The sequence below is a fragment of the Cavia porcellus genome, unplaced genomic scaffold (assembly GCF_034190915.1).
Source record: "Cavia porcellus strain 051 isolate PalLab524CR breed Dunkin Hartley unplaced genomic scaffold, mCavPor4.1 scaffold_4, whole genome shotgun sequence".
Lineage (NCBI taxonomy): Eukaryota > Metazoa > Chordata > Mammalia > Rodentia > Caviidae > Cavia > Cavia porcellus.
In genome coordinates, this window is record NW_026947487.1 from 54,613,358 (window position 1) to 54,633,725 (window position 20,368).

The 20,368-nt window shown below is 51.7% G+C and overlaps 1 protein-coding gene across 7 annotated transcripts in view; it reads left to right on the forward strand.

The window, feature by feature from the left end:
• Sox1 (SRY-box transcription factor 1) overlaps nt 1-20,160 on the forward strand; it is a 39,389-nt gene extending 19,229 nt beyond the window's left edge. For 2 of the 7 annotated variants that reach the window (XR_010046898.1, XM_063247042.1), the window contains exons 2-5: nt 944-1,149; nt 1,260-2,472; nt 10,734-10,997; nt 15,838-20,160. The gene's annotated coding sequence lies outside the window, so the exon portion shown is untranslated. Of the gene's footprint in view, nt 1-943; nt 1,150-1,259; nt 2,473-10,733; nt 10,998-15,006; nt 15,183-15,837 lie in introns of all 7 variants that reach the window. The other 5 variants (XM_063247044.1, XM_063247043.1, XM_063247046.1 and 2 more) reach the window with 5 other exon arrangements.
• The last annotated feature ends 208 nt before the right edge of the window (nt 20,161-20,368 follow it).

The window sequence follows — 20,368 nt, forward strand, 5'->3', positions numbered from 1 at the left end:
CTGACTTGCTTGCCTCTCTAAACACCTGTGTGCACGGCTGGAAGTCTGTTTTTTGAAATGGAATGATCGTGGCAGATGGGGCAGAGGAAGCAAACAGTTGCTTCCTGGAGACAGCTTGCCAGGTCACCTGTCTCCACGGCCCCTGCTCTGGCCACTCCCAAACTCCAAGCCAGGGTACCCTGGGCCCTACTGTGCATGGGGGTGGGAAGAGCTCGGGATAGTTTTGAATTCGTTTGGGCGCTGCCGTGAGAACTTGAGCTGGGCAGCTTGCATTCCCTGCGTGAGCCTGTGGGTAAGTCCCTCTGGACAACCTTACAGCTTTGAGAAAGCCGGTCTCAGCAGGTGCCCTGCCCAAGATACTTCTGTGGGTACCAGGTACCACCCAGGAATTGGGTGCTGGGTCCCCGGTCTGGCCTTGTGGGGCTTGGCAAGCCAGTGCCACATGGTTTTTTTGAAGAGCAAATCAAAAATATTGCTTTTCTTCTGATCTGTGTGGGTGTGTATTTTTGAGTGGTTGCTAGGCAATTAGCAAAGAAGTAGATGGAGTCGTCAGGACTTGACTACGGAGCCCCGGCCAGCATTTGTTTCTACCGGGGCTCGAGGTGGTGTGAAGAGTTTCACCGTTCAAACCAATATTGAAGTTGCAACTTACAGATTACAGGAGAATTATTTTGCCTATGCAGTTGTGTTACTTCTTGTAAGCTGTACTTTAAGTGCAATTTTATTTTTCCTGCAAATAATTGCTGGAGGTGATATATTCATTTTGGAATAATAAAGTGTTGGTTTAATTAGTTTTAAGAATTTTATATAATTTCCCTCAGTAAGTGGATAATTTAGTTTATTATCCAAATTTCATAGTCAGTGTTTTGGAATTGAGAGTATATTTCTAATAGTATTCTCATCTTACAGAGTGAAATAAATGATTTATTTATTTTTTAAAAAGGAACAAGAAAGTTTTGACATTACCATGATACTCCAATTAACATAACCAAATTTAAATCTATGCTACTCGGGGAATTGGAGACGAGAAAGCATGAACGTGTGAACCCATTTGCCCAGGGATGGCTGGCCCAGCTGTGCAGTCTCCGTCTGTCCGGGCTCAGGTGCCCCTGCCAGGGACTCTACCCACTTTCTGAACGACGCTAGTCGGTGAGTTTTGACTACCAGCAAATTGGCTTCCACCCACTGCTACTTCACTGTCCTGTTGTGTTGACTTGAATTTAAACAATTCAGTTCATGTGCGTTATTTCTTTCTCCAGCCTAGTGTTGTTCCCCTCGTGGGAACCCACGCACACACACCTGCAGCTGCGGTGTCTGCAGTTCAGTCCCTGCAAGTGAAGTGGCCCGTGCCCATAAGGAGGTGGCTGTGACCCTCGCCTCTAGGTGTGGGAGTGGCTGAGCAGGAGCAGCAGCCTGGGGCCAGTGGCTCAGGGGTGAGCGCTTGCCCAGAACGCACCGGGCCCTGGGCTCCATCTTCGTGTCACGAAAACAAAACAAAGCCAAGCCAAGCAGGCAGGATGGTTATTACTGTTGCCATGAGACCCAAACTTTTGTCAGCATTTTTATTTTTCAAATTATTATTTTTTATCTTATATGTTTATCAAATGCATGAGAAAATGCTTCCTTGGAAGTGATAACTCTCAGTATGCACATTGCAGGACTTCTGGTCCTAGGGCTTTTTATTATTTTAAAACTTACTTTCTCCTTCCTTCCCATGGTGGAGTAAGGTCGAGGAAGAAGGGTGTCCAGACCTTAGGAACAGGGGTGACACACTGGAAGGTGGCCATGTTAGCCCGGCGCCGTCACGGCGCTCACCAGAACGCCAGCCCACACGGCAGGCTTTGGCACCTGTTGTCATCGGGCTTAGAGAAGTACACAAGACGGTGCTAGTTCTCGACTGGCAGAGCCCTCCAGGGACGCCGTGCCCCTGCAGCCGGAGCCTGGGTTCTAATCATGGAGCTGTACTGCTCCAGAGGAGAGAAGTGTGTGCATCCGCGAGGACCGGGTCACGGAGCAAGCAGAGGCTGTGGAACACACGGCACGTGAAGGAACTCAGTGGCGACTGGAGGTGGCCTAGAAGGCAGAAGCCAGTTCAGCGCAGAGAGAGGCAGAGAGGGGTGGAGTTGGCAAAGTGACTGTTAAAAAAAACAAGGCGTGGGCAGTACCGCCGGGCACTCTGCAGCAGCTCCAGAGTCCTCTTTCCTGGAGGTCTTTAGCTGCGCTGTCCTGGCTGCCACCACGTCCTGATCTGATTCGAAGCATTTCTCTTTCATGGCCATTTTGACTGCAGGAAGCACCTGAAATCTCATGGTGCCAGATTCGGTGACTAAGGTGGACGAGGACCCGCTGTCCTGTTTTAAGAGCTATCTCTCTGTTAAATGGTGCGGGGCAGCAGAAGTTACATCAGAAATCATAGCGCATAAAGAACCTCAGGAAAGGCGACTCCAGAGCTTGGAGGGAACAGTGAGTGGGGTAAGTGTATTGGGGGTGAGGGGCGGGGGACTTTGAGGGAGATTCTTGGCAGTGTGTCTTACTGTATTAAAGTTTTAGGGTTTCAGTGTTCATCATCTATTTTGACCACACCGTGTATATCAGGACTCTCATCGACCCCACTCCTCCTTGGAGCAGCCCTGAGGCTCTGCTCACCTGATCCAGCTGCAGGCTGCTCTGCTCAGCCACATGGATGTCCTGCCTGTCACTCTTCCTGCCATCTCTCTTCCATAGGGACCTCCCTCTGTAGGTCCTGTGTTTCTCTCTCACTCCATTTCCTCCCTCACTGATCAGTCACCCTTCTAGGACACTGCAGTGGTATGGTAGCTTAGCTGGGTATCAAATTCTAGGCTGTCAAAACCTTTCCCTGGAGATTTCGTCTCCTGACTTTATGTTGCTTGTGAGTTACCCACACAATTTATTCCTTTACAGGCTAATGAGACACGTGATAGACAGTAAGCTACAGTAACAAAGTGTGTCATTTGATACAATCAGACAAGTACGTGTGTGCACGAAATCACCTCTGTTGAGATAGCTAACATAGCCACACTTTTAGATTTCCTTGTCCACTCTGGGAAACCCCTCTGGTGCGCCCCACCCACAGGCAGCCACTGAGCTGCCCTGGTGTCTGCAGAATGATCTGCCCCTGCTGGAACTGATACATGTGCACTGGTTGGGCTCCCTTTTGCCTGTCTTCTTCTGTTCCGTGTAATGGCGTGGAGATTCCTCCATGGTCTAACGTCTGTCAACAGATATTCTGTTTATTGTCCAGTAGTCCACTGCATGGATGTACCTGTGGTGGAAAGCTGCTTCTGCTTTTTAGACATGAGTTGGCTACTTGCCTGTGTGTGGACCTCTTAGGTGAAAATCTAGAAGTGGAATGACGGTGCTGTGTGACAGGTCTGTTTAACTTTTGAAGAAACTGCAGAACTGCATTTCAGACTTCTGCACCATTTTACATTCTTTTTGCTGCGGCTCACAACCACAGCCACACTTGTGTCTTCATTTCAGCCAAGCAACCGAGCCCAGCACCCTCTCGTTGCGGTGCGATTCACCTTCCCCTGACCACTAACACTGGGTCAGCACTCTCTCCTGCTCTCTGGCATCTGATGCCCTCAAGGGAGAAGTTCCCGTTCAAGCCTTTGCCCCCTTTTATGGCTACTTTGTATCACTGAATTTTTCGAGTCCCTATTATACTCAGCATACGAGTCAGATATCTGTTTGCAAGCATTTTCTCTGTCTGTAGTGACTTGTGTCTTGTGAAGAAGAAACACAAGTAAATTTTGATGAAGTCTAATGTACTGATTTCCTTTTTATTTCAAAGTTCATGCTTTTTGCATTGTCTTTGAGAAATTCTTGCCAAACTCCAAGTCACTGAGATTTCTTCCCTGATTATAACTGAAATTTGTCATCCAATAGCCAAGAGCTACATGCAGCTATTAAATTTAACATTTAAACCCTTAAAATAAATAACATAGTTCCTCCATCAAACTAGCCACATTTTGAGCCCAGGGGTCGCTCTGTCATCACAGCGGGCACACAGCATTCTCATCTTTGCAGAAGGTTCTACCGAACAGGACCCTGCCCGAGGGCCTGCTCCTCCGTCTGTGCTGTGTTTGATCTCATTCTTGCATGTGGTGCGAGGTGATGGCTCACATTTTTAAAATAATCATTCATTCTTCTAGCACCATTTTGGGAGTGGCTATTCTTTCCCCTTAAACTACCTTGACATCTTCATAGAAAAATCAACAGGCCACATACCTACTTTTACACAGACTTTTGCTATGCCGACCTAGGGGCCTACCTAATTGATGACTACAATTCACAATAACTCAACAACAGTAAATCCTCCAACCTTGTTCATGATTTTTAAAGTTGTGTTGACTCTATGTCATTTAACCTTCCATATACGTTTTTAAATACCTTGCAAATCTATACCTTTCTCAAAAAAAATAAAACTGCATGTGCAATTTTATGTGGGATTTCATGGAACCTATAGATACACCCCGAGCTTGAATAATTTAGGAATATTGGTCTTTCAGCCATGACATGCCACCACCCCCCCCCCCCCACTTCCCTACAGCTTCTTCCTCTCAGCCACTCGGGAGGTTTAGTCCTGATCTTGTACGCCATTGTTGTATTTGTGCCAACTTTCACATACTTGGACAGTCCTGGCAGCAGCAGGCTCCTTCCTCCCTCACCAGACACCTTGTTTTTCTTGTTTTATTGCATGGGCTGCGCAGCAGGGTGACGGTAGGTGCCCCCCGTCTGGTTTGTGACCTGGCGAAGGAGCGTCAGCCCTCACAGTGAGTGTGTGTGGCTGAAGGTGGCCTGTGCTCTTTTGATTCCCGACTCTTTATACGTGGCCTGCTTTTGTTTCATGTGCTTGATTTTTTTTTTTTTAAATGAGTCTTTATTTTTTCATCGGTACCGGGGATTGAACTCACAACCGCCTGCTTGCAAGGCAGGTGCTTATGCCACTGAGCTAAGTCCCCGGCCCCTATGTGCTTGATTTTTAATCTGAGTCCCGCCTTCCCAGGAAAGCTGCTCTGCTTCTTTGTTCTGCTCTTGCCTCTGCATTCCCAGTTTCTGAACTGCCGTGAGCTGCACACTGCTGCATGTCTTCCGTACCGTTGTGCTGGACTTGAGTGGGTTCTTTCGGTCTGGAAAGCTGAACACTTCCATTCTGAAAACTTCATGCATCGCTTCTGGGCCTTTTCCTCCTGCCGTTCTCCGTTCTGCCTTTCTGAGGCTCCTGGGAGAGGCGCATCTGCACCCCATCCTGAGCCCCATCACTCTTTCTCTTATTTCTCTCTTCCTCTTTTGGTTCTTTCTTTCCCCTTATTCTTTTGGTTGTCTTTTCCAGCAGTCGTATTTTTATATGGCAGCCTTAATTTTCCTCTAAGTTTTTCTTTCTTGTTTGTGTGTCATGCTGATGTTTCAGAGTTAAATATCTCCCCTCAGAGTTCTTCAGCCCTGCACTCTTCTGTTCCCTCGAAATTGCTTTATGTGTTAGTTTGGAAGCTGTGTGTCATGGGAAGGGGTCCCCCAAAGGTCTAGCTTTCATTTGTCCTTTTCATCTGTTAATATTTTAAAATGAGGCATCAAAGGGTATAGGGAGTCACAGGCTCTCCAGGGTGTCTCCTTGCAGGAAAGTCCAGCCCTGTTTTATTGATAGCTCCCCTTCCTGAGTGCTTTTGTGCCCTAAGGGGTCTGTGGTCCCCTGTGGGTGTCCTGGGACTGAGCACACAGTGCATGTGCGTCACCCCATCCCTTCTCAGCACCCCAGGTCCTCAGCCCTCTGCTCACGCTCTAGCCTCAAAGCTGGGAGCCCGTTGGTCCATTTTCCTGCCCACAGGCTGTGGAGCCGGAGGGGCTGCAGATGTGCTGGGCCTGGAGATGGCTCTGTGCTGAACGCTGTCCCCATGTGCTTTGGATCAGCTTGAAGCTGGGCTTCAGGGTCCAGGCCCTCCTGGGCCTGTGGGAGGAACCAGCAGGTTTCCAGAGATTTCTCCCACTGTGGCTCTTGGCCTTCTTAGGTCTGTGTACCCCTCCTTACTGCTCATCTCCGGAGCTCCTTCGTTGGTCCTGCCCCACTCCTCTCTCCTCTCCTTTCTTAATTCTCGTGTCAGTGAGAAACTTTTTAAAAAAGAAATTTTTAAAAACTGTACTTGCTCAAATCACCATGTTCAGCCAGGAGACCCTTTTGAGGTTCTGGCCTTTTACTCACCACAACCACCAACCCACCACAACCATGACACCCCACCACCACCACCTGCAGGCACAGCAGGGAGCGCGGACACCAGGGGACTTGGGTTGGTGGTACAGCCCCAGTGTGGCAGGCAGGATCCAAGTCCTTGATGTACTGTGCCATCAACACAGAACTCCACCTCCACTAGAGAGAGATCCCAGGACTGTCAGAAAGGCACCAGAGGTGGCTAAGGCATCCATAGGCCCTGCCCAGAAATCCTCAGAAATAGGAACTATGCAGGGATTCCTGCAGGATTAGCTTATTAATCTCTACCACAGAGGAAGAAGGTGATGGCTAGAATGAACAGTTCCCATGAGGAAGTCTGAAGGAGCTATAGTGGCCAAAGTATTGTATGAAGTCCTTAAACAAAAGAAAGAATGGATTTAGGAATCTACACATTCAAAATAAAACACATTTTATGGTAGGACACTGTATAAGTTCAGACTCTAGATAAAAGATAAGGAAGAAAATTTCTCAAAATGTACAAATGCAGCCACACTTAAATAGTCGTGGCCTTCTCTACAGTGCGTGATCAAGACAGGAAGCCACGTGGAGCTTTGGCAGTGCTGCGACTCCCGGCAACCCCCGTCTAATCAGGACCATGTGTGCAGAAGCGCAGACAGGCCGCTTCCTGATCAGCGCTCGGCCGACACATCAAACAGACAAAGCTCGCGACACTAAGCAATTCGGTTTGGCTTTTAAAATAAAATGAAGAATTTAATTAAGGAAACAGACCCAAAATCCTGTTAAATATGAGATCAGAAAACCTTCCTAAAATTATAGACATAATCTCCTGCAGAGAGAGCTTCAGTTTGAAGTACAAGCAACTCAGTAGTTCAATGAGAAATTGATTAGATGGAAACATTCGCTCCATCAGGATTAAAAGTTACTTTGCCAACTCAGGCTTGAGGAAGTAGATCAAACAGGGTTGGGGAAACCGAATACCCCTCTCTGGGTGCCTTCACTGTGCCTCCAAATCTGATCTTCATAAAGCAGCTCTGTAGCCAGGCCTGTGCTCATCATGTCTTGCATGTGACAAGATACTCAGTGTCAGTGAGTTTGTCCACGGAGATGGGACCAGTGTTCAGGACGGTGTCGCAGGATAGGGCAAGGATGCTTGGGGGCATGTTGCAGCCACAGAACCAGGGAGAGCTCGGAGGGAGAGCTTGGAGGGTAAGTGTCCCGGTCCTGTGCCATGACTTCACCAATGCTTGTGGACATGCGTTTGCAGGGTCCGTGTCCGTAACTTTGGCCACCTAGATTTCTTCTACTCACAGAATAAATAGTAGCTACCGCACCCAGACTAATACTATGTAGACACATGACACCTGTCAGTCCTCTGACAAAGGTAGTTTGCTTTCAATAAAATAAGGTACAAAGGGAAAAATATTCTTCTGTTTTGAAAAGTATTGCTGATCAACACTGGTGCATGAGAAACAACGCTAATACAAAAGGAAAAATTCCCTATGCCTCTACCACCACACGGAGGCAAGCGTTCCTGGGTGGGCTGAGACTTGTGTGCTTTCCTGGTATTCCTCAAGTGGAGCAAAGCTGTGGCACCCCTGGATCACCTTCTGGGAAGGTGGACTACTGAGTCCTCCCCAGGCGTGGGTCCTAGCTCTGGAAGTGGGCAGGCTCCCGAGGCGTGCATTCGCCCAGGACACCGCTCTCACCCGTGGCACCATCACCAGGCATAATGCCCCTTCTTCCCCAACACACTGTCAAACTAGGCTGTGGAAGGTCGTGACCCAGCTCCCCCAGTGCACAGACTGCTCCTCACGCAGACGCTAAGTTGGTCCACACTCCGAAAGTTGAGTCGACTCTCAACACACCAGCGTAGGACTCTTACAGATTGATTCCTTTAAAACCTGTGTCACGTTATGACTACTGCAAGCTCAGCTGCTGAAAAGGAGGATAAGAGAGTGGAATCACCATGCATGGCTGATGGCTATGGTGCCAGGCGGGCATAGGGGGCAGGGTGTTTCCAGCCCTGAGGGAAGCCCACATGAATGGTAATCACAGTCAGTGTCCTCAGCAGGGCTTCACCCTGTGGCTCAGGAAGGCCTGGCAGCGTGAAGCCCTGCAGTACTGCTCTGGCACCCCATTTTATTTACCAGTGAGGCGTCGACCTCTGTGTGCTGCATGATACTCATGGGCAGTGCAGACCTCATGATCAGGAGGAGGTTTACAGCTGAATTAGAAATGCTCATTTTGGGGCTGGGGATTTAGCTCAGTGGCATAAGTGCCTGCCTTGCAAGCAGGCAGTCATGAGTTTGATCCCTGGTACCGATAAAAAGGAAAAAGACAAAAAATTAAAAAATAAAAAAATAAATGCTCATTTCAGCTTGGATATTAGGGTCCAGAGTTGCCACATATTTTCAGTCACTTTTCTTCCCTACCGATATTTCCTACCCACCCCACACCACATTCATATGTTCCTTTAAGTGCTTTGCCTGCCTGTGATGGTGGCAGGAAGATTTTATCTCTGAATCTGTTTCTTTTGACTGTTTTTCTCCACCTCGCATTTTTCTCACATTTTCTTGCTTCCACACCTGCCTGGTGACTTTATTGTGAGCTGGGTACGGTGGGTGCTACACTGCTGAGTATCTAACTTTGTGGTCCTTCTTTGAAGAGTTTTGCAAAGCAGCCTGACCCTGTGAGCTGGCCTCTCTGCGATGCCCATTGAGGGTGGGATGTGGGCTCTCCTGTTTGTTAGCTGTGCTCCCCTGAACCTTTGTTTCCTTTTTTATAACATGGGCATTAAAAAAATCCCCCTTGGCTTTGATCTGAGGATTGAGAAGAGATTTCGCGTGTCAGATGCCTGGGGTGGACTCACGGGGCTGGGCTTTCCTGGTCCAAGGCAGAGGCCTGCATTCTTCCACCCTGCAGTGGGTCACTGGCCGTGTGGGCGGCAAAGCCAGGGATTCTCACCACTGTGCCTCAGCCTGGTCCATGCCTGCTGTGGACTAGGCAGCAGCTTGTTTTGAAGCCTGAAACCCTGAGGGTAAAACCATGTTCCCTGACACCCTCTTCCTCAACCTCCCGCCCAAGCCAGGTCCCCAGAGCACCACACCAGCCCTCTTCCCTCCTGCTTTCACCCTGGCCCTTGGGAATTCATGGGCCATATGGTTCCAACCAAGACTTTCTGATTCCAGCTCCTGTAAGTGCCAGGACCATGTGCCCAGCACACATAGAAGTGGTCCACACTTGTCCATGGCTTCCTAAGACTCTATAGTGTGCATCCAAGGCCCTACAAGATGGGATTCCTGGGAAGTGGGATTCTTGCCTTCATTTCTGGGGTTCCATCCTTCATCGTGTGCACCAGAGTAGAATGCAGCCCATGGGAGCTTCTATCCCAATGCACCTTCTTAGAGACCCTGCCTTGGCCAATCACAAACCCCTCCTCTGCCTGAAACCACACAGAAAATCCCTGCTCATCTGTGATGCTTGGCCACTGATTTGGGGGAGGGATCGGGAGAAGCCAGGTAGGTTTGTCAGTTTCTCAGAGGCTGTTTTATCTGCCCTGGGCTAGTGCCCTCCGGTCTGGGGTGAGGCACATGCCAGCATAACGACAGGCTCAGTGTGCCACCAGGGGCTCTGCACAACTTGGGGTTCATGCTGTAACTGTCCCCCACACTGCCTCCCACCCTGCATCAGAATCACTGCGTCTTCCAGTCCCGAGAGCATTTCCTGACCCCACACCGTGGCTCTGAAGCTAGGAAATCAGAAAATCGGCAGCGCCCCAGCCCCTCTGTAATCCGGTTCACAGTGTACTCCAGTGAAATGTGATCATTGCACAGACTCAGAGACTAGAAAGGGCCTCTGATTTCAGAAGAAAGATTTCACAAAATGGATTTGTATGCATAACATCCATTGGCATTGGTGGCGGTGGAGTCAGTGACTCATAAAAATGTCATTTCCTGTGATTTGTATAAATTACAGTAAATATGCCGGTAATCACCCACATTAGCTGCTGAAATGCGGGCGCCGTCTGGAGTCGAGGCCGGGGACCTCGCTGAGGCCTCGAGAGGTAGACCCCACAGGTGCAAATTGACACCTAGGAAAACAGTAGTTAATACGTACTGGAATTTGGATAAGGGGAAAGTGCTGAAATGAATGTGTGTCAAGCAGACAAATTTGGACCTCTCCGAGAGGATCTGTCACGTCAAACAGGAAATAGCTATAAATTACTCGGAATAGTAAAAATCTTGTCACTTTCAACCGCTAAGGCAACGGGCTCATTTAACACATTGGATAATGATGGAGGAGAACCAGCCTGGTACTCACCCCAGCTCTCACGGGTGAGCCCACCAGAGCAAAGGACCCGTGGTGGCCCCACAGCTTTGGTACCACGTTAGGCAGAGTCAGCGGCCCTGCCGCAGGATGCAGGGCCACCTCCTTCTCTCCGGGCACAGGATGATGCCCTGGGGAGTCTCAGAATGCGTGATCCCTGATCAATAAGCCACCGGCCTCTCCTGTCTGTTTTCCTTAGAAACTGTTGGAAGTCATCGGAGCTGAGTGTCTGTTTCAGCAGGCCAAACAGCCATGTGTCTGCAATCACCCTGCCAACCAGATCCTCAAAGATCTCGGAGCTCCACCTCCACGGCAGGAGCTCAGTGTTCACTTCGGGAGCAAAGCCACGGCTCCTCAGCATTTTCCAGGGAAGTCTGAGGCTCTCTGTGGACTCCAGGAGCAGGGACCTGGACTGGGACACGGAAGCCCCTGCAGCGGAGTCTGCAGGACCCATGGGAAGCAGGTACTCCTCTGGAGCCCGGAGCCCTCCTTCTGGGTGGAGCTGTTTGTTGTGGATGGGCAGAGGGTGCAGGCAGAGGCCTGGAGAGGAGGCGAGGCCACTGTATGGTGAGCACTGGCACATAGTGGGCAGAGCTGGGAGGCAGGACACTGATCTCTCTCTCTCTCTGCCCCCTGCCTTGCCCCCTGGGCTCCTCCAGTGCTGGACACTGGCAGGAATGGGTGGTGCCATGTGCTGGGGGTCACTGTGAAGCCAGTCCCACCCACAGGCACACCCTCTGGGCACATCTGCCCTCCGAGGCAGTAGACATCCTGCAGGCTCATAGAGAGGCCTGCATTCTTCTTGGAGACACTCTGGGGATGTGAAAGTCAGCCTGTGTCCACCTGTGGGAACACGAGCTACTTTAAAAGAGAAAGTTACGAAGTTTACAGTAACCACGGGTTGGTACGGTTTAAACACGGGGTGGCTGTCTAAGTAAAGATGCAGTGGAAGACACATTGCTATTCACCTCCCCTCACCTCACACACGTGGTCCTGGTTCTCGACACTTTCTGAGGCAGCTCTGGATCCTCTTTTTGGGCGTCTTTACAATGAAAATGATTTAAAACTGTAGTGCCTGCTGCTGCCCAGCACAGCTCATAAAAACCTCCTCGTCCACCTCCAGAAGAAGTCGGGCACTGGGCAACTTCTGGCTCCGCCTATAGTCAAAACAACGGGGAAAGGGAAAGCTTTGAAGCAACTCAGGACTGCGAGTCCCCCCAGGACCGCCCAGCTGGAGACCCTCAGGCAGGAGGACTACAGAGCTGCTGTGGGAAGTGGCTGGGAGGAGGGGATGCATGTGTTGGAAGGGAGGGGATTTGAGGGGTTGATGGCAATGTGTCTTTTACTATAACAGTTCTTTAAGCATTTGCTGTGTTTTTGATAAAACCTTGTAGTGCCTACATTCAACGGGTTACTTTAAAACTGTTGATCTGTCCCTAAACTTGGCCCCACTTTCACAGTAGAGTTCAGTCTTCCCAGACTGGCTGGGGTGGAGCACGTGGAGCAGGTGATGACGTGGACCCAGAGCGGGCACTGGCCTGTCATAACATTCAGGGTGTGACTTATAGGGCAGGGAGAAAGGCTGGCTCCAGAGACCCAAGACGGGAGCTCACCACCTCCCTGGAGTGTGCACCCCAAACCAAAACTGCCCTGCAGTGCAACGGTTGGTCACCATCTAAAGGTGTCACTGCCCATGAACAATTGTCTGTCTCTACTTAAACAACGTGGCTTACACTTTTTGTCTCAACTGCTAGATTATTGCAGTGAAAGAATATTTAGGTTTTTTATTTTCTTCTCTGGTGAATGAAATGAGTAACTGTTTCGAGTCTGCATTTTAAAACTGCATGTAACTGGTGGAGCGTTGGCCCATATGCTGACTACACAACGCCTAATACACTTGTTAATTTTTAACAAGCTTACTTTTCATAGAACAATAGGTGATTTTGAAAATATTTTTGGTGAAATGCTACAAATTCATCATTCAGTCAACTCTGCATCCGTTGGTGCACTTCAGATGTTGGATCATGTCTAGGATGTAAGTGCCATTGCCACAGGTGGAAACTTAAGATTGGCAGGGTCTTCTCCTTCCACGGTGGCATGGGAATAAAGGCGCCCAGCAGCTCACTGGAGCAGAGAGATAGGAGTGGCCAGTACCTGCTCCTCTTATGCACAGGCTGAAGATGAAGAAAAATTGCTCATGCCCAGAATCAGATAGTCTTCCCTAGCACTTCTTCATGTGGGGTCCCTGTACATTATATCCCCAGATTTCACAGAACTGTTACCACCAGAGTCACTTTGTCCTGATGGTGATTGGTCCACACTGGCTTCTTATGTGTATTTAGTGGAGAATTCCTGTTGCCTCCATCAACTGAAAAGGCTACAAATAAAAATTCTAGAAGATGCTTAAAGCATAAAGCAAAGGTAAATATTTCCCAGCTGGCACCAAAGCTGATGACAGTCCAGAGGGAAAAAGGAGAAAAAGTAGTGGGAGGGAAAAAAGGAAAGAAAAAGAAACGAAAAGTCAAAGTCCCACAGCATAAGACTTAGTTTGCACTGTGCATTTGAAAACAAGCTTGAAGATCTGCAGCCGAGTTCTGAGTTCTTTGCCGTCATGGGGCTGCTCTCTGGAAACTACACAGCGATTATCGCCAGGCAGAGAAATCTGCTGACCCTCGGCAGCACCGCCCCACACCGCCCACCGCACCCTCCTGGGGACTTGTCTCAGAGCCAGGAGCCCTGGGGAGCCCAGGGGGAAAGTCCGAGGGCTTTGGAAGCTGTGGAAGAGGAGAGGAGAGGAGCAATGCTCCACTGCTTTTATTAGGAAGGGTGGGGATCCCAGGTGGGAGAGGGACCCGCCTCTTCTGGAGCACACTGCCTGAGCATCCACACTGCCCTGCAGGGCCGCGGGCCCCTCTGCCTCTCTGGCAGCCGCAGCCCAGTCTCAGGGCTGAGGTGGGTGTCGCTCACATCTGGCCTCTGCTCTCTCTTCAGCCCATTCTTCCTGGGCCCATCCTATATGAACGATTTAAAGGGAATTACCTATTACTTCAATTATTCGTTTCTTATCAACTGATGTTAAACTACAAGGATTTGCATTGAAAAAACACAAAGAAAGAGCAAGTCATGGCACGTGGCCAAATGAAAGAGTAATGTTCTGGTGAATTTAGCCTCAATAATTTACTGGTATATAAAAGTGGAAAAGTGGAAGGTGAACCTCTGACCAATAAATCTCCCTGCGCATGAAACCCTTATCTGGTCCCCTCCGATATATTCCGTGCGAGGAAGCCATCGCTGTTGGCTCTGGTTAGCTGTTCGCAGACCTTGATCTCCTGCACTCACGTCCTAAATGTGGGTAATTAGCATCAGTTTATCAGGCTTCTGCATATTTTCTCTTCTCTCCAAACACGCACGCTTCTGTTGGCTGCCATTCTGCTACGGAAGATTATGGAGACAGATTGCAGAGAACGAATGTGCTAAACGAGATTAGGAAGGAATAGAAATAGCAACTTGGCCAATAAATTCCTCGTGAGAGCCTTATCATGCAATTACACGTTGACTCGCTCCACACTCTCCCCGCCTCTTAATCCAACGCCCCCACCAGGAATAAAATTTCGCTAATTTCTGAATTGCTGTAGATCCTCCTGACTTGCTACTGAGAATGGTTGGAAGGAGAAACACTGCTGAAAACATCATGTCAAACTTTATAATAAAAAAGTAAACTCTGAACATCAGCGTGGGTGGTACGATCCGGGCTGTGGAAAACGTCACCGGGTGAATGAGACGCTTGGCTCCACCTTCGGGATTCAGGACTGTTGGAGCGAGGACTCCGCTGTCCAGCACAGGACTATCTGATGTGTTGCAAGCCAGGACAAAGCGTCACTGCCTTTCTGACTTAGGATGATTACTGATAGCAGTCCTGACGCCCCTTGGTGGTCCTGGGCCAATCACTTGACCTCTTTAAGTGCTGTCCTCAGCTGCACGGACTGCTTCTCCTCGAGGCCCCTCGTCATGTGGGAGCTGTGGCTCCTTACACTCAATGTCTATGGACAGGAAAACCCCTGCTGCACCCTGTAGCTGGGACTCTGTAATGGGGCGCCCACGGCGGTGAGGGTGAGATGGGGGGTGCTCCTCTCGCCACTCTGCCTGCCAATCTCTCCCCAGGGCATTATGATAAGTTCCGTAGTTAAAGAAGTCGTGCAGGCTTCTGGTCCACCAGGAGACTGTGGACAGCACAGAGCCACCTGGGCACCGTGGTGCCCCACAAAAACAAGGTGCTGGAGCCGAGAAAAGCACCAGCAGGTCTGGGCTTGTGGTTCCTGGAAGCAAAGGAAACTGTGCAGTGGTGCTTGCGGCAGAGGCAAGGCTTCCAGTTTGTGGTGGGAAGAATTAATTCGCTAAAGAGATTCTCGGCAATTGTAGGGAGAGCTTTGATGCGTCAATTATAATGTCGCCTGCACTTTCTTTCCTCCAAGTAATTTCTACCAGAATTCATGGGGAAGAGAGTGCCACGTGAGCAGTCCAGAGAAAGGCCCCCGGCCTCCATCTCAGTCCAGGCCCTGAGTCAGCACCCACTGGAAGGACTGGGGCTGCCCCTCCTCCAGTGCGGCGTCTGCTGCCAGGGTGCAGGAAGGCTGCCTTCCCTTGACAGGTATGGGTTTGCCTTTTGTAAGCAGCCTGATCATGTAACGGCTGCCAAGGGTTCTCCTTTCAGAAAGAAAGCTTTGGTGGAGTCTGCATTCACCTTGAGTGGGAGAGGGCCCCAGGGGCCTCAGAGCCTGGTCTTTGGGCTCCACTCAGAGCCCAGCTAAGCTGTGCTTCGCTGAACCCTGCCTATACTCTATGCTGCCTCCCAGCCCTGGCACTGCAGGCACCTGGATGCCACCTGGCATGGGTTCGGTGTGGGTGGTGGAGGACCTTTACTTCCTGTGCCCTCCTCTTCTGCAGTACCCCCAATCCATCTGAGGTGACTGCTGGGAGGATGGACACCCTGGGGAGCCAGAGAAGGCACAGGGGCTGCTTTGAGCCCAAGCTCAGGACCGAGTTCTCCCCCAGCCCCAGGTCCAGGACCACTTTAGGCTTGGAGCTGGACTCTGCAGGCGGGGCAGAGGACTCCAGGCTCTGGACAGCCCCGCTGTGGGGAGGAGGCGTTATTAATAACTGTGCTCCCTTCCTATGTCATATTTCCTGGACTGGTGAGCTCTGTGGAGGGGGTGGCGTAGGAGGGGCCGCTTGCCATTAATCTGGGAACAAACGGCTAACCTTGGTGACTGGTATTTTCGCTTTTCTTTTCTCACTTTTCTCAGTGTGGGGAAAGCAGTCAAGCCCGCGAGGCGATTGTGAGGGGCTCTGCTGGAATTTGGCAGTGCGGAGGCTTGGAGCGCAGCCCCATGCTGGCTCCCATTCAGCGGCCAGTTTTCCTCCAGCTCTGGAAGTTTCACTCAGCCGTGCACTCAATGGCTCCACAAAGCTGATTACAAGCTTCAGCGCATTCCTGAAGGAGCCAAAGCGACGCAGGTGCAAACGAGCCGAGGGAGCCCCTTATCCCGGTGACAGAATGGGACAAGCTGGGAAAGGCTCGGACCACACAAATCCAAGGCTCACCAGGCAGCAGAAAGCCTGCCTTGGGAACCGGGGGTCATTATCCGACCTATTCAGCAGCCAGGGCCCTGCAGCCAGGAGGGTGGGGGCCGATGTTCGCCTGGTCTGTGAGACTGCTGCCTCCAGGGCCCCAGCAGAGGCTGGACTGTGGGACATGGGGTGAGGGGGAGAGTGTGGTCCAGGCTGCACCGTGCGTGACCAGGCCTCGTGTCCGCCGCACCCCAGGCATGGCGGTTTCTTCTGTCTCCGACCCCCAGGCCCCTTCCCTTTCTCCACCCAGCTGGCAGCGGGTCCAGCAGAGAGCAGTGGGGCGCAGTGCAGGGAGGACAGCGTGGCCTCAGTGGGGGATCACACGGCTGGCAGGAGGGTCCCCGGGCATCAGTGCTGTCCCTGCGTGGACAGAGAGGGGCCTGGGAGGGGATAGGCTGATGCACAGTGGCTGGGGTGCCCTGGGGTCCCAGGCAGGGTGCAGGCAGGCAGGGCACACTGACGCTCTTTTGTCTGATAACTAATTTGAGTTAATGCGATCTTTATGTAAAGCTAACAGCGAATAATTGTCTATTTTCTCGCCAACAATCTCCATCACAATCACTTATATGGAAACCTGCGGCTGGATTAATCGTTATGTCCCGGCTATGAGGCAGCCACTGCCATCCACAGCACACGTGCACAGTGGGAATCTGGAGACCGTGCCGGCACCGCTGCAGCCTCGCTAGGCCCAGGGTGTGGGGTGTAGGGTATGGGGTGCAGGGTGCAGGGTGCAAGGTTGGAGACAAAGCTGACAGCAGGGCCTGTGGGCCAGGCCAGTCAGGACCATCACCAAGGCACAAGCTGCCCTGGAGCTGGGAGAGGGGACACCCTCACACCCTCCTGTTTTCAGCTAAGAAGTCCCCACCCTGTCTAGGTTCCCCTGGCTTCACCCCATGCCCCCACCCAAGATCTCTTCCCTTGGGGACTTCTCCACAGGCAGTGGGCAGTATTTACTCTTCACAGCTGGAGCTGGAGCCTGGGCCAGGAAGCAAACCCCAGCTCCCTTCCCCGCTGCTCAGGGCAGGTGGAGATGGTGGCAGATGGTGCAGCCCCCAGGGGAGGAGGCTCTTGTGTTACAGTGATTTTTGTCTTTCTGAGCTGAAGTCAAAACATCAGTGTCAAGTGAGACTCGTTTGGTGCTGTGCGTAACGCCCTGTGTGAAGTGAGTGCAGAACCTTTGCTGCCAGGAGCCACATGAGGGCTGCCGTGGCCGCACCTGGGAGGCAGGTGCTGTCCACTACGAGTTTTCCCATACCGGCTTCTGCCACCCAAGGACCAGATGGCAACCTTTCAAAGTGATGCTTCTACTTAACAGCAATGCAGACTCCATCGGTGACAGCTTTGGTGGTAAACGAAAGGATTCAATTCCTGGTTAGCCAGAGGGCTCTGACTTGTAAGAGTGAAGGAATCTGAGGGACAGGCGCCAGGAAGACACTGGGCTTTGGTAGTGTTACCGCGCCTTCCCAGCTGGGGCGCTGTTAGAGAGCATAGCCGCTCAGAGGTCCCCAGAGTAGCCAGACTGCCCGCCCTGACCACAGACCGCCCGCCCCGCTCCATATGCTTCCCAGGCAGCACTTGGGAGTCCTCCCCTCTTCACCTCTCACCTGAGTCCTGTCACCTCGGCCATCAGAGTGATCTGGGGACAAAGCTGATCTCAGCGACAGCCTCTGGTCACTCAGGCAGAACGGTCTATGCAAATGCAGGGCCTCGGGAACAGTGGCCCCTTTGTCCAGGCCTTTCAAAGCCCCAGCAGCTGCGGGACTCGCCCGCCTCGGACCCTCGGCTGCCACAGCAATGTCATCATTGCCGAGCATCAGATCCTGAAAACTACACGATCTGAATTCATGAGCAGCCTTCTCAGGATTGCTCCTCTTTCCAGGATGCTTCAAAGTCCAGATCCGCCTCTGCCTCTGTCTCTGCTGGTAGGGGTGGGGGCGGGAGGGGGCAGGGCAGAGTTGGCAGGGAAGACAAGGTCCTTCCCGGAATTCAGGGATTCACAAACTTTCCAACTGTCCTGTGGGCCTGTGCTGGGGCGTCTGACCTCGCCACCCTGATATGTCACGGCTCCCGTCTCCTTTAGATGCTGCAAGCACCAGGATACCAGCGTGGGGAGTGAACAAAACCTTGATCCTCTGCTTTCCAGAAAGCACCAGGAAGGATTTGGAAGCCACTTTGATCAGAGTGAACTCCAGACAATCCTTACCAGAGAGCAAACAAGTTAGCTAAGCTAGTGCTGTCAGGGATATGCACGCTCGGGGTCCCTGCATGGAAGTTTGAGTTGCAATCAACTCTACTCCCTTGAGCACTACCCTGCCCACCATGACCTCTTGGTCCATAGGGTGTGGGGACCCATAAATGAGAGGGGACCAGTGGCCCAGTGTGCACCTGGCCAGGGAGGTGCTCTCTCATTCCCGGGGGGCCCAGGGTCAGAGCTCTGCTGTGTCCTCCCCAGCTCTTGAGCAGTGGTCACTGGTTTCTGTGCAATGTCTCTTTGCTTCCTGCCTGCCTCCCCCTGGTCCCAGGGAAAGGCAGCCAATTCGGAGGCACCACTAGGTCACTTCCCTGTGGAGCAGAGCACCCAGGGGGCTTCCGAGGTGGTGGGAATGAGTGTTCTCCCAGCCCTCGTCGAGGCTGCTGCACCCCAGGCTGCTCCTATGCGTACTGGGTCTTCCCCAGGGCTTCCCTGAGTGACCAGTGCCTTCCCCAGGGTGCCTTCCACCGACCCTACCACATTTTTTTATCTCTCTTTTCTTTCTTTCTCCCCACCCATCCTTTTCATTCTTACTTTTGCAGTATTGGAGACTAAATCCAGAGTCAGTGCATCCTCAGCCCCTCTTTTTTCTTTTGAGACAGGGCCTTGCTAAGTTGCCCAGACTAAGTTTGAGATCCTGCTGCTCTGGCCTCAGCCTCCTGGAGTGCTGGAATTAAAGCCAAGCATCATCACCCCTGCCTATTTGACAAATGGAGGGGCAGGGCATGGCAGGATAGCGGCTGAAGACTCACCTCTGTAGTTGCAATGAGGGGAATGGGAACAATTGGAAAAGCCACACAGGGCACCTGTGTTGAGTTAGGAGGGAAAGCACTGGTGTGGCAGGTCCCCTAACTACAGATACCTTTGGGGACTGAACTGGGACTTGGTTTCCTCTGTGCAGAATCAGGCGCCATGGACCTCTGAGCTTGGCTCCTAGAGGTCTCTGCTTCTTGGCAGGTGCCACCCACAGCTACACCTGGAGCACAGAGGCCAGGATGAGAGTGAATGGGTATCCAGGTGGCCTGAATTGCATGGAGGCAGAGGCATGGCCAGCGCGGGTCACCAACATCTGTCCAGCATGGAGACATGACTGGTCACCCTGGGGTCAAGAGACCTGTGCTGCAGCAGCAGAAGGTCCTGTGCAGACAGAACTGTGGCCTACAGAGGTTCTGTGTCAGCCTGGGTCTTATCCCTGCACAAAGGCTTCCAGAGTGGTGACCTTGGGGTACCCTTGCCTCCCTCTGCTTCTCTCTCTCTCTCTCTCTCTCTCTCTCTCTCTCACACACACACACACACACACACACACACACACACACACACACTGTTCACCTGGATCTCCACAGGGACAGGCTGGGTGGACACTGGGGAGGCAGCACTGGCCCCACCGAGTTGGCAGCATCCCCCCTCGGTGCCAGGAGGCCCCACTGTGTGGGCTGAACCACAGCACCACGCCTCTTGCACTGCAGTGTTGGCTCAAGGTCCCCGACGCCTGGTGCCCTCTGGCTGGGTGGCACTGCACCATGACTCTTCTTTGGCCAGCCTTGAGCTCAGCTTAGATGTGTGCTGCCCAGGAAGGTGGGTGCCAGCAGGGGCTGGGGTCACATAGGTGCTGAGTGTGAACACAGACCTTTAAGGTGCTGATGAGGAGGTGTGTGGAAGACACCTTGTTCACGCAGAGTGCAGGTTACAGTTGCAATGTGTCCATTTTGGTTATATTGGGTTAAATAAAATATATTCTTGAAATGAACTGCACCTGTTCCTTTTTACTTTTTTACAAAAGTAACAGCGAATTCAAGCTGGCCTGCATGGCTGCCACCTGGCCCGCATAGTGCTGTCCCTGGGCAGCACAGACCTCACATTCCTCAGGGAGCAGAGGAGCGAAAGCGGGCCTGGGCCAGTAGGCGGTGGGAGGTGGGCAGAGGCCAGGCCCGCAGCACCGGCTGCCTAACGGGCAC